This window comes from Symphalangus syndactylus, chromosome 19 (genome assembly GCF_028878055.3).
Source record: "Symphalangus syndactylus isolate Jambi chromosome 19, NHGRI_mSymSyn1-v2.1_pri, whole genome shotgun sequence".
NCBI classification, from domain to species: domain Eukaryota; kingdom Metazoa; phylum Chordata; class Mammalia; order Primates; family Hylobatidae; genus Symphalangus; species Symphalangus syndactylus.
In genome coordinates this window covers 42,720,378-42,733,371 of record NC_072434.2, presented here as the reverse complement: position 1 = coordinate 42,733,371, position 12,994 = coordinate 42,720,378, and the positions used below count along the sequence as shown (strand labels likewise).

General features: G+C 45.6%; 1 long non-coding RNA gene across 2 annotated transcripts; it reads left to right on the top strand.

The window, feature by feature from the left end:
- The first annotated feature begins 506 nt into the window (after positions 1-506).
- Positions 507-12,015, top strand: LOC134731989 (uncharacterized). Of its 2 annotated transcripts, none has more exons than XR_010114767.1 (3): positions 507-714; positions 1,243-1,390; positions 11,091-12,015. It is a non-coding gene; the product is annotated as an uncharacterized lncRNA (long non-coding RNA). The 2 variants fall into 2 exon arrangements; XR_010114766.1 differs by lacking the exon at positions 11,091-12,015 and adding an exon at positions 1,972-4,223.
- Positions 12,016-12,994: the final 979 nt, after the last annotated feature.

The window sequence follows — 12,994 nt, the reverse complement described above, 5'->3', positions numbered from 1 at the left end:
CCTGGGTCCCCTCAAGTTCCAGGCGAATATTAATGTCTGTCTCCTTGGCCAGGGATGGAAGGGCAGGGGCAGGGAGCCAACGGTATGTTCAAACGGTGTGGTTTGAAGAGAATTAAATACAGAGAATTTATGAAGGTGTGGGCAGGGTGCGGGGAAACCCATGTGCAATGCAGTATCCCTGAGCTAGCTAGTAACGTAGGTACTGTTACCACCCGCAGCCACCATGACCAGAGCCATAGGACCTTGGCAGAAGGAAGCCCCGGAATAAATACCCACCCTCACTTTCCTCCTCCCTTCTTTGTCCTGTTACTCTTCCCCATGATCTGAATCCAACCACAGGCACTGGTCAGACAGGCCCACTGGTGTGTTTATAGCTCAACTTCCTGGGGCAGAGAGCCGAGTGGAGAGGGTGAAGAGGGAATGTGGAAGGCGACCCTGAAGCTATCTAGCCAGGCAGGGAAGAGGTCCCTTCACACTCACATCTAGAGCCCTTGCTCCTCCTCCAAACCCTCCCACCTGTCTCCAGCTCAGAGCCGAGCATGGTGACAGGGGAGGGGGAACTTGTTCTGCCTTTTCATTTCCTCCTTGAAATATCTTCTTTCTTATACCTGTAGACCTAGACCAGGCAGCTTGCCCTTCAGAGCTGAGGATTTGCCATCTGTTTCAAGCTGGCCCATTTCTGGCATCTACCCCGGGGCAAACAGTGGCCTCCAGGTTAGCCATCTCAAGTGTGTGTGTGTGTGTGTGTGTGTGCGGGCACGCATGTGGGTGTGTGTTAGAGTGTGTGTGTGTAAGTGATAGTGTGTGTGAGTGTGTGTATGAGAGACAGAGGAGGAGAGGAGAGGAGAGGGGAAGGGAAGGGAGGGGAGGAGAGGGGAGAGGACAGGGAGGGGAGAGGAGAGGAAGCAGGGGGAGAGGAGAGGGAGGGGAGGAGAGGGAGGGGAGGGGAGGAGAGGAAGGAGAGAGGAGAGAGAGGAGAGGGGAAGGGAGGGGAGGGGAGGGAGGGGAGAGGAAAGAGAGGAGAGGGGAAGGGAGGGGAGGGGAGGAGAGGGGAGAGGAGAGGGAGGGGAAGGGAGAGGAAGCAGGGGGAGAGGAAAGGGAGCATTCTGGTAAACTTCTAAAATAACGAATCCCCGAAAATGGTGAATGTTTACTGAATATTTCCTGTGTACCAAGCACAGCACAGCTCCTTTAGTCCTCCCCTATCTCCTTCAGTGACGTTATGTTTTTCCTAATTTACAGATGAGGAAACTGAGACTTCAAGAGTCCAAATATCTTAGTGTTCTTGAGCCAAAGGTGCTGAGTGAAGGAGACGTGGTCCCTGCCCTTGAGGAGCTGGCAGTCTTTCTGGGGAGACAGATGATGAGCAGATGAGCAGGTGCACGGTGTGGTAAGTGCTGTCACAGATGGGTGAGACACCATTCGGTGCACAGAGGAGGAAGTGATTTTATACCAGGGGTGTGTCCATGAGGACGTCAGAAAAGAGGGGACATTTGTGTTTAGACTTAAAGTCTTATTTGGGTCACTAGATGGACCTAGAGGGCACTCCAGGCCCTCTTCCCATTGGAAGAGTCTGCAAAGACACAGACAAGAAAGGGCATGGTGTTCTGGGAAAATGGTGAGAATTCCATTGTGGATGGAGCAAGGGGAAGAGGGAGGAGGGGAGGAAAAGCCGAGGGATGGAGGCAAGGAGAACAGTATTGGCTTTTATGTTTAAATAAATTCTCATGGCAGAATTCTTGCTGATGTGCAAATTCAAAATTTTATTCAAAACATAGGCTCTGTAGTGATCAACCAAAGACCCACACTGGAAGTGTTAAGTAAATTTCATTTGTTCAGCCTGTCCAAACACAGCTATAAAAAGAGCTAAACAGGGCTTGAAAAGGATGTTTTGAATACTTAAAAAAAAAAAAAGTGGAATCAGAAGAGCCTCTTGCAGTTTCTAGGAAGATCGACTACTCTGTGTTTTAGGAGCGGTGCCTGCCACTATGCATGGTTAACCTAGCTGGAGGACCCTGTGCTTCCTGCACCTCACAGGTGGAGCAGCCTCTCAGGAACCCCTTCCGAGGCCTCCTCCTGTGGGCATGCTGCTTTCTCATCACTGCTGCTGCTGACCTTTCTCCCCAGCAACTACCGAAAACCCGTTTATCCACAGTCTAAACAACCAAGAGAATGAAAGAATCCCATGGAAGGAGGATGAGAGCAGTCTGTACTCAATTTTAGGATCAGTAAATAATAAGAAAACAAGCTCCTGTTGGGCACTTAGTTCAACAGCAGCTCCCAGGTTGCATGTAGCCCCACAATCAGCATTGTTCCACTTCTGCATCTTTTGTGTGGCTCACCCTGTTCTGGGCACTCAAGGCATTTCACAACAATATCTGTGAAATTATAACATGTCATCTGCATTTTTAAGATGCACTATGGACCAGGCGTGGTGCTGGGAGTGCTTTGAGAGGCTGAGGTGGGAGGATCACTTGAGGAGAGACGCTCCAGTCCAGCCCAGGCAACAGAACAAGACCCCATCTCTACAAATTTTTTTTTTAAATATCAGCTGGGTGTGGTGGCACAAGCCTGTAGTCCCAGCTATTTGGGAGGCTGAGGCAAGACGATCACCTGAGTCCAGGAGTTGGAGGCCACAGTGAGCTAGGATCATGCCACTAAACTATAGCATGGATGACAGAGAGAAACTCCTTATTTAAAACAAACAAACTGACAAAACAAAAGGGAAGCATGATGGTGTGCCAGGGAGGGGTCTATCTGAAGCCATTTAGACTAGATTCAGCCAGTCAGAAAGTTCAATTAACCAGAAAATTTCATTTTCCAAAGAATCAGAATAACCAGGAGTTCATTGGAATCTCCCTGAAGGTCCTCCTGGATTTATTCCCATGGACTTACCCTACGAGCTTGGAGCTGCAGCAACATTCTTCACTTCCAGGAGGCGCAGGGACCCCTGGCATCACGGTGCCCTCTGGTCTTCAGGGATGGGGATGTGTGCGGCAGCTCAGGCTTAGGCCTCCTGGGATGCACAGGCTGCTTGTAACAAGGGCCCAGCAATGGGTGCCGGAGGCCGAAACCTGTGCACATTCTTTTGTCTGAAAGTCATAATGAGCCAGGCATGCAAAGATGTTGTTCGTAGGGGACTTATTCCAGCCTTGTATATTAGAGCAAAAAATCAGAAACAAACTAAATTTCCAGCCCTCAAGGAATAGTCAACTACATTGTGGAACAGTTGGGTAATGTACTATAAAGCAGCCACTAAAAAAGACATTGGGAAAATTTAATTATTCATCTGAAAAGATGTTCGTAATAGATTAGGTTAAAAAGCAGTATATACAATAGCTAGAACGTAGACACAATCCAAATGTCCATTGACAGGTGAATGGGTAAGCAAAATGTGATCTATACATACAGTGGAATATTATTCAGACTTAAAAAGGAAGGATTCTTTTTTTTTTAGAGGAGGTCTTATTCTGTCACCCGGGATAGAGTGCAGTGGTGTGATCTTGGCTCACTGCAGCCTCACCCTCCCAGGCTCAAGTTATTCTCCCACCTCAGTCTCCTAAATAGCTGAGACCACAGGTGTTTGCCGCCACACCCAGCTAATTTTTGTGGGCTTTGTAGAGATGGGGTTTCAGCATGTTGCCCAGGCTGGTCTCAAACTCTTGGACTCAAGGGATCCTCCTAACTTGGCCTCCCAAAGTGGTAGGATTACAGAAGTGAACCACCATGCCTAGCCTCTTTTTTTTTTTTGATTAAGAGACAGGTTCTCACTCTGTCACCCAAGCTGGGGTGCAGTGGCGCGATCATAATTCACTGCAGCCTAAAAGGAAGGAAATCCTGATATATGCTACCACAAGGGCGAACGTTGAGGACGTTGTGCTAAGGGAAATATGTCAGCCACATAAGGACAAATATTTTATGATTCTACTTATATGAAGTAGGTAGAGTGGTGGCATTCAGAGAAAGTAGAATGATAGTTGCCAGGAGTTGGGAGGAGGGAAAATGGGAAGTTATTGTTTAATAGATGCAGAGTTTCCTTTGGAGAATATTTTTAAAGTTCTGGGCCAGGCGCGGTGGCTCACACCTGTAATCCCAGCACTTTGGGAGGCTGAGGTAGGTGGATCACTTGAGGTCAGGAGTTCGAAACCAGCCTGGCCAACATGGTGAAACCCCATCTCTGCTAAAAATACAAAAATTAACTAGCCGTGGTGGTGCACACCTGTAATCCCAGCTGCTTGGGAGGCTGAGGCAGGAGAATCACTTGAACCAGGGAGGCGGAGGTTGCAGTGGGCCGAGATTGTGCCATTGCACTCCAGCCTGGGCAACAAAGTGAGACTTTGTCTCAAAAAAAAAAACAAAAATAAAAAAATAAAAATAAAGTTCTGGAGATGGATGACGGTGATCGTTGCATAACAATTTGAATGCACTCAGTGCCACAGAACTGCATGCTTAAAAACTGATAAAATTATAAATTGTAAATTTTATGAGAAAGTTTTTTTTTTTTTTATTTCACAATGTCCTTTTTTTTTTTCTTTGAGACAAAGTCTTGCTCTCTTGCCCAGGCTGGAGTGCAATGAATGGCATGATCTCGGCTCACTGCAACCTCTGCTTCTCGGGTTCAAGTGATTCTCCTGCCTTAGCCTCCTGAGTAGCTGGAATTACAGGCATGCACCACCACACCCCACTAATTTTTGTATTTTTTAGTAGAGACGGGGTTTCACCATGTTGCCAGGCTGGTTTCGAACTCCTGACCTCAGGTGATTCACCTGCCTCGGCCCCCCAAACTGCTGGGATTACAGGTGTGAGCCACCACGCCTGGCCCACAATGTATTTTTTAAATTGGCAATAATTGTATATATTTACAGGGTACAATGTAATGTTTTGATATATGTATACATTACAGAATGATTAAATCAACCTAATTAACATATCCATCATGTCACATATTTGCATGTGTGTAGTGTGAATTTGATTTTTTATTTTGATTTTTATTAGTGATGGGTACACTAGAATCCCAATCCCCACCATGTTGAGCTTTGCCCAAATATTGAACATTGTACACAATAGGGAATTTGTCAACCCTCCCCGACTTTGTAGTTCCTGCTGTCTGTAATCTCCATCTGTATGTCCATGTGTACCCATTGTTACCTCCCATGTATAAGTGAGAACATGGAATATTTGACTTTCTGCTTGTCAGTTAGTTTACTTAGGTGTAGGGAAAAGAGAGATCAGACTGTTACTGTGTCTACGTAGAAAGGAAAGACATAAGAGACTCCATTTTGAAAAAGACCTGTACTTTAAACAATTGCTTTGCTGAGATGTTGTTAATTTGTAGCTTTGCCCCAGCCACTTTGCCCCAACCTGGAGCTCACAAAAACATGTGTTGTATGAAATCAAGGTTTAAGGGATCTAGGGCTGTGCAGGATGTGCCTTGTTAACAAAATGTTAACAAGCAGTGTACTTGGTAAAAGTCATCGCCATTCTCTAGTCTCAATAAACCAGGGGCACAATGCACTGCGGAAAGCCGCAGGGACCTCTGCCCTGAAAGCGGGGTATTGTCCAAGGTTTCTCCCCATGTGATGGTCTGAAATATGGCCTTGCTGGATGAGAAAGACCTGACTGTCCCCCAGCCCGACACCCGTAAAGCATCTGTGCTGAGGTGGATTAGTAAAAGAGGAAAGCCTCTTGCAGTTGAGACAGAGGAAGGCCACTGTCTCCTGACTGCCCCTGGGAACTGAATATCTCGGTATAAAACCCGATTGTACATTTGTTCAATTCTGAGATGAGAGAAAAACCGCCCTATGGTGGGAGGCGAGACATGTTTGCAGCAACGCTGCCTTGTTATTCTTTACTCCGCTGAGATGTTTGGGTGGAGAGAAACAGAAATCTGGCTTACGTGCACGTCCAGTCATAGTACCTTCCCTTGAACTTAATTATGACATAGATTCTATTGCTCACATTTGTTGCTGACCTTCTCCTTATTATCACCCTGCCCTCCTACTACATTCCTTTTTACTGAAATAATGAAGATAATAATCAATAAAAACTGAGGGAACTCAGAGGCCGGTGCCGGTGCAGGTTCTTGGTATGCTGAGCGCCAGTCCCCTGGGCCCACTGTGGTTTCTCTATACTTTGTCTCTGTGTCTTATTTCTTTTCTCAGTCTCTTGTCCCACCTGACTAGAAATACTCACAGGTGTGGAGGGGCAGGCCACCCCTTCACTTAGGATAATGGCCTCCAGTTCCATCCATGTTGCTACAAAGGACATGATTTCATTCTTTTCATGGCTGCATAGTATTCCATGGTGTATGTGTACTATATTTTCTTTATCCAGTCAACCACTGGTAGACACTTGGGTTGGTTCCATGATTTTGCTAATTTTTTGTAATGTATATTTTACCACAACAGAAAAGAAAAAACCAATATGTATGTTTCTGTAAAACAAAAAATTTAGAGATAGAAAAATATCTGGGAATATGAACTAAAAAGTTAGTTCTTGGGGTTGGATTATGGGGAATTTTCTTTTTTTTCTTTTTTTTTTTTTTCTGAGATGGAGTTTTGTTCTTGTTGCCCAGGCTGGAGTGCAATGGTGCAATCTCAGTTCACTGCAACCTCCACCTCCCGGGTTCAAGCGATTCTCCTGCCTCAGCCTCCTGAGTAGCTGGGATTACAGGCATGCACCACCACGCCCAGCTAATTTTTTGTATTTTTAGTGGAGATGGGGGTTTTGCTATGTTGGCCAGCCTGGTCTCAAACTCCTGACCTCAGGCAATCCACCTGCCTTTGCCTCCCACAGTGCTGGGATTACAGGTGTGAGCCACTGCACCTGGCCTATGGGGTATTTTCATTTACATTTTTCTTAGTTTTTGACAATGAACATGTATTACTTGCAGCATTTACTTTCTTCATTGAAGGAGATAGGGCAAGATAGGCACAAACTGACTCGGCCTGTCCCCTAATGGGCAGTGGTTGGAAGGAAGAGTGCGGCACCACCTGGATGTGTCAAAACAATCTTCATTACTGGGCAGACACTGATTATCCCTGATGGGACCCCACCTGCCTGGACAGAGAGCCCACACCCATTCTTCCACCTTCACTCATGCGGACACTCAGACAACAGCAAGTCCATGGAGAACCACAGAAGCTGTGAAGTTTCCAGATCTCTCATGAGTCTCACTACTGCCTTGCGCTTTTTCTAACCATTCTCTCCCTTATTCACCTGGACAACATTCATTCATCGAAACTCAGCCCAGCTGACACCTCCCCCAGGAAGCCTTCCCTTACCCTCCGAGCTATGTCTAGAGTCCCGAGCTCTCTCTGTGCAGTACATATCCCACAGACTGAGCTCCTGGAGGCAGGGCCAGAGCTCAGCAGCTACGCAGCCTCAGTGCCCAGCCCAACGCCCAGCCCAGGCAGGAGCTCGGGTTGGCTGAGCTGAACAGAAACCATCTTGTTCCTGAGATGTAGCTAGTTTCTTGATGGAGGTCATCCAGTGCTAGCAGCTCAGCTTCCAACTCCATTTTGAGAATTATGGCCAATAATTTGTTTTCCTAAAGCAAAAAGGAGGTGAATCATAAACCTGAGTGGTTTTTCTTTGGCGTACTTTTTCTTTCTTTCTTTTTTTTCCTTTTTGAGACAGGGTCTTACTCTGTCGCCCAGGCCGGAGTGCAGTGGTACAATCACAGCTCCCTGCAGCCTTGACTTCCCTGATTCAATGTTTAGCCTTTAATGCAAATATCACAAGTGGGTCATTGATTATTTTTAAGGGGAAAGGTAACTTTTTGGCAAGTGACTCATGTCCACACACACCCCATATTTGAATTTCACTTGTCAGTGTTTCTTACCTGGACTTGAGCTGCTCAAGAGCTGGGAGCCCACCCACTGCATGCCACATAGTAGGTCTTCGCCCGTGTGCCAATCATTAGAGACACTGGGGCCCTGAAAGCTGCCGATGTCGCCCTGTTGCCATTGGCTTTCACTCTTTCTTGTGCTCTTGCCACATGCCAGGCATTGCTGTAGGTGCTGAGGAGGCAGCAGGGAACAAATCCTACAAAACACGAGCCCACCCCTCCCACCAAACAACACTTACAAACTCTTACCAGAAGCTGGGCCCCATAGACTCACCCATTTTAAAGAAGAGAAAGAGAGAAAGGAAGGAAAGCCTGCATTGCAGGACTCTGGAACCAGTGCGGATTAGGACCCAGAAGCCTTCGGTTTATTTTGAGCTTTCTGGCTGTGTGACTTTGGGAAATCTACTTGACCTGTCACTACCTCAATTTCCTTATTCGTAAAATAGGAATAATGACAATATCTAACAAGATTGAGAGAATTAAACATGTAAAGTGCTTAGAATAATGCCTGGCACCCAGTACAAATTACTATTGATTGCGGTTGCTGTTATTACTAACCCAGAGTAGGTCCTGTAACATCTCAGCTTTAGTTTCTTCTCCTGTAAAGGGAACAATACTAACACCTCCCTCGTAGGTAAAAGGCTAATGAGATGAAGCAGGTGAAAGCACTTTATCAACTGGGGTTATAAACTAGGTACTCACAGCCTCCAGCAGCAAGCCACTCAGGGAATCCAGGGAGATAAGGGGTAGGAGGCAGAAGGTGTCCGGGAGTCGTGGGGTTTGGGATCAGGAACAAGCAGCTGACTCTCAGCTCCAGCAGTTGTGGTCATGCAGATGTTTTCAATGAAGCCACAAATCCAGATTTTTATGTAAGATCCCTAGTTTTTAAATGTTGGCAACTAAGTCAACTTTTTGTAAGTCACTTTGAGTGCCAATCAAAACAAGGGTGCCGCCAATTCGTGACCTGTTATAAACTTTTACAACTATTACTTAATAAACCAAGGGGGAAAACTACGAATGTAGCTGATGCAATAACTCAACTGAAAAGCCGAAAAATAACTAACATTTGATTCTCCCAGTAGCCCCAAGAGACAGGCATTAGCATCCCCATTTTACAGATGAGGAAACTGACCAGAGATGGAAGGTCACAGAATTGCTTAATGGCCAATGGGGCTGGATGCTGTGACTCTGTGACTCACTAACCCAGTCTTTTTTCACTCTGACTATGCAGCATGATTGCAGCATAGTGTCCTGAGCCCTCAGGCCCCACAACTTCTGCAGAACTAAAATGCAGGGGAGCCAGCATCCAGACTCATTGTCCTGCCCTGCTCCACAGCGGGAAAAACCTACATGAAGACCATTAACGGCAACATCATTTATTTTATTTTTTTTTGAGACAAGGTCTTGCTCTGTCACCCAGGTTGGAGTGCAGTGGCACAATTACAACTCACCACAGGTTTGACCTCCTGGGCTCAAGAGATCCTCCTGCCTCAGCCTTCCAGGAAGCTGGGACTACAGACGTGCACCACAATGCCCAGCTAATTTTTTTTTTTTTTTTTTTTTTTTTAGGGATGGGGTCTCACTATGTTACCTAGGCTGGTCTTAAACTTCTGAGCTCAAGCAATCCCCCTACTTCAACCTCACAAAGTGCTGGGATTACAAGCATGAGCCACCATGTCTGCTATGGGTTTTTGTGTTCCATCATTCAACATCTGAATTGGTCCTTGCCTAAAAGAGCTGCTAGGCCATTAAGGTGTCTTTTCAGCAAGGCTTCCAGATCTGTAGGCAACTGAAAGAGAAAAGAGAGGGAAAGGATGTTAGGGTCTCCAGATCAAAAACAGCCTCAGAACCAGTCCCCAAAGCAATGTACAAAAATGCAGCAGGGTCTATATACTAATACACTCACTTTATATGCACAATCTAAACCATAAGTCTCTACATAGCTGTGGTTTAGACCAGGGGCTCCCATCACCCTCAACTCAATGCAGGGCCCCATCCCCAAACAATTCACTCAGAACTGGGGATTTGATGGGGATATGGGTATGTTTTAAAAGCTCTCCAGTGACTTACCGAGATCACTGATCTACTGAAGACTAAGAGAATTCATTCGTTCACTTTATTCATTCAACAGCCCTTCCTTCCTTCCTTTCTTTCTTTTTCTTTCTTTCCTTCTTCCTTCTCTCTCTCTTTCTTTCTTTCCTTCCTTCTCTCTCTCTCTTTCTTTCTCTCTTCTTCCTTTTTCTCTTTCTTTCTTTCTTCTGAGATGGAGTCTTGCTCTGTCAATGAAACTGGAGTGCAGTGGCGCGATCTCGGCTCACTGCAACCTCTGCCTCCCGGGTTCAAGAGATTCCTCTGCCTCAGTCTCCTGAGTAGCTGGGACCACAGGCATACACCACCATGCCAAGATAATTTTTGTATTTTTAGTAGAGAAAAATACATGTTGGCCAGGCTGGTCTCGAATTCATGACCTCAAGTGATTCACCCACCTCAGCCTCCCAAAGATTACAGGTGTGAGCCACCACACCTGGTCAAAGAGCTATTTCTTGAATACCTGCTATGTGGCAGGCACAATATTAGTGTTGGAAATAGAGGGGAATAGAAGACAATGTCCTTACCCTATTCTAGTTGGGAGAGAAAGTGAAAAAAAAATAGCATAATTTTAAGTACAATATTAATTGTTATAAAGAAAAATAAAACAAATTAAGGAAGTAGGGAGTGACTGAGGAGCAGCTTATATTATTGAACATTTTTAACATTTTTTGAATTAAGCTTATTTTTGAGTAGGTAATAGATTTGCAAGTTTTTTAAAAATCAAAATAGAAAAGATGTACCCTGAGAAGACCTGCTCCAGCCTCTAACTCCATTCCATTTTCTGGCCCAAACTTTGTTCCCTGACTGGCAGCATCAGCACCCCTGGGAACTTGTTAGAAATGCACATTTTTAGGCAGGGCACGGCGGTTCGTGCCTGCAATCCCAGAGCTTTGGGAGGCCAAAGTGGAAGGATTACTTGAGCCCAGGGGTTTGAGCCTGCATTGGGCTAGGATTGCGCCACTGCACTCCAGCCTAGGTGACACAGCAAGATCCTGTCTCAAATAATAAAATAAAATAAAGAAAGAAAAAAGAAAAAAAAGAAAAAGGAAAAAAGAAAAGAAATGCCTCTTCCCTTCCCTTCCCCTTCCCCTTCCCTTCCCTTCCCTTTTCTTTTCTTTCTTTTCTGAGACGGTCTCCCTCTGTTGCCCAGCCTGCAGTGCAGCGGCATGATCTCGGCTCACTGCAACCTCCCTGCCTCGGGCTCCCGTGATTCTCCTGCCTCGGCCTGCCAAATACCTGGGATTGCAGGCGCACACCACCACGCCTGGCTGGTTTTTGTATTTTTGGTGGAGACGGGGTTTCGCCGTGTTGGCCAGGCTGCTCTCCAACTCCTGACCTCCAGTGATCTGCCCGCCTCGGCCTCCCGAAGTGCTGGGATTACAGACGGAGTCTCGCTCACTCAACGCTCAAAGTTGCCCAGGCTGGAGTGCAGTGGCGTGATCTCGGCTCGCTACAACCTCCATCTCCCAGCCGCCTGCCTTGGCCTCCCAAAGTGCTAAGATTACAGCCTCTGCCCGGCCGCAACCCCGTCTAGGAAGTGTGGAGCGCCTCTGCCCGGCTGCCCCGTCTGGGAAGTGAGGAGCGCCTCTGCCTGGCCGCTGTGCAACCTTCCAAGTGTGAAGTGACAGCCTTCGTTGTAGAATGAATGAAGACACTGGCACTGACTATATAACACCTTGGCAGCTATCTCAAGTCGTTGATGGTGGAGGTATTGGAATTATAGAAGAAAGCAAACACACACATTTGACTAAAGGCGATTTAGTGACTTCTTTATATTGGCCCTGGCAAACCAAGGTTATTCTGGATGGAAATAGCCTTGAAAAGGTGATATATATATGAACGTATCTGATTTTTTTCCCCGTATAATTCTTACTTTGTGCATTTGATATTCAGTTGTGTTTGTAATCATGGAAAAATAAAAGCATAAATAAAAAAAAAAAAGAAATGCAGGTTTTGTGGCTGCACTCCAGACCTACTGAATCAGAAGCTGTAGGAGTGGGAGCCAGTGGTTTGCATTTTAACAAGCCCTCCCTGTGATGCTAATCCACGCTGAAGTTTGAGAACGCTGCTCTCTGTTAATAAACACACATTCCTCTTAGTTTCTTATGTGTCTTTCCAATATCTCTGTCGTAAATACTGGTAACACAGATGTTTATTCTTGTTTTCTCTTTTCTTACACAATTATAAATCTGCACCATAGTTTTATTACTTAAGGTATGCTAGAGATCTTTCTATTTAAGTACAAAGTTTATTATTTTCTATACATCCCTATCATGTCATTGTGTGGATGTATCACAGACTAACCAATTCCCACTGAATGATCGTAGGTTATTTCCATCTTTTGCTGTTACTATTTGCTATTACGGCAGTTGCTAACTTTGCACATGTGTCATTTCGTGCTTGTGCACATCAGAGGATGAATTCTTGGATGTGAGATGTAGGATCAAAGGCTAAATAAACTTGGAAATGTCATAGATGTTGTCAATTGCTGCTCCTTAAGGATTCCCATCTGCAATGAATGAAAGCATTTTGTTTCACCACAAACTTACCAACAGAATGTGTTGGGATTTTGCCAGTCTGTGAGGTGAAAAGTTGTAGCCTAGTGTACTTTGTTTTGTTTTGTTTTTGAGACAGGGTCTTGCTTTGTCACCAAGGCTGGAGTGCAGTGGCATGATCACTGCTCACTGCAGACTCGACTTTCCAGGCTCAAGAGATCCTTTTACCTTAGCCTCCCGAGTAGCTGGGACTATGAGCACAAATCACTGTGCCCGGTTAATTTTCTATTTTTTTTGTGGAGATGAAGTCTCTCTATGTTACCCAGGTTGGTCTTGAACTGCTGGGTTAAAGCAATCCTACCACTTTGGCATCCCAAAATGCTGGGATTACAGGTGTGAGCCACCTTGCCCAGCCACCTAGTGTAGTTTTAATCTATATTTATTGAATGAAGTTGCCCACCTTTGCATATGTTTAAAGCCATCTGTATTTCTTTGACTGTAAACTGCCTTTTTGTGTCTTCTGCTCTTTTTTCAGTTAGATTGATGGATTAGTTCATTG